General features: G+C 42.4%; 1 non-coding gene across 1 annotated transcript; it reads right to left on the reverse strand.

Annotated features, from left to right (window-relative positions):
- Positions 1-412: 412 nt before the first annotated feature.
- Positions 413-519, reverse strand: LOC120996765. The gene has a single exon (XR_005777868.1). It is a non-coding gene; the product is annotated as a U6 spliceosomal RNA (small nuclear RNA).
- Positions 520-1,030: the final 511 nt, after the last annotated feature.

Here is a 1,030-nt window from a genome sequence, read left to right on the forward strand (position 1 = left end):
ACATTGCATCCGGAAGCAAGTGCGGATGCCATGCGTTTTTCACTGATGGTTGTTAAGCGATGTTGCAGGTGCATCAAAACGCATTGCACCTGCGTGGAAAAAACTGAACAACTGAACGCAATCGCAGTCAAAACTGACTAAACTTGCTTGCAAAATGGTGTAAGTTTACCTGAATGCATCCGAATCTAATCCGTCACTCTCGTGTGAAAGAGGCCTAAGCCAATTTTTGATCAAAACACATCTGTGCCTACCTACCCAGCGCCAAGGTGGTCTCAGTTAATGCATAACGTCACAGGTAGGTTTAGCATAGGATCTGCCTGAACTGAGACCACCTTGGCGCTGGGTAGGTGGGCACTGATGTGTTTTGATCAAAATGTATTGGCTAAGAGTCTCAGATTTTTTTAATTTTTTTTAAAATATGGAATGCTTCACGAATTTGCGTGTCATCCTTGCGCAGGGGCCATGCTAATCTTCTCTGTATCGTTCCAATTTTAGTATATGTGCTGCCGAAGCGAGCACGAGTCTCCGATTTTAAAATTAGAGTGAGGGCTTAGTTCATATGTTATGTTTGCATCTATTACTATAGTGCATTATTTTCTGTGCCTTCATTATGTGTCTCTACCCTAAGAAGTGAGCAGACATCTCGATGGACAGATGTCTTTTTTTGGCCTTTATAAACTATAAAGTTAATCTTCCATCTTGCTCCATGTCCACCTGCTGACCAAAGTGCTGATCAATTCTATTCTATTTATGCTTGGATGTGGTTCCACCCTTTTGCCAGAGCTTTAGGTGTTCTAATGTTTGCTAGCCCTAGTAAGGGTGTGCTTTTGCTGTCTGTCTGCCCATGTATGAACTCTCTGCCTATTTACCAACTCTGATCTTCTGCTGCCTGCCCTGACCTCAGATTTGTTTTTAGATATGCACAAATTCTGCCTGCCCTGCCCTCAGCCTGTTCCTGACCATGAGTTTTTTTAACCCCTAAATGGCCATATTGTTTTACATTCTGTCTTAAGAATGCTATTATTTTCCG

This window comes from Bufo bufo, chromosome 3 (assembly GCF_905171765.1).
Source record: "Bufo bufo chromosome 3, aBufBuf1.1, whole genome shotgun sequence".
NCBI classification, from domain to species: domain Eukaryota; kingdom Metazoa; phylum Chordata; class Amphibia; order Anura; family Bufonidae; genus Bufo; species Bufo bufo.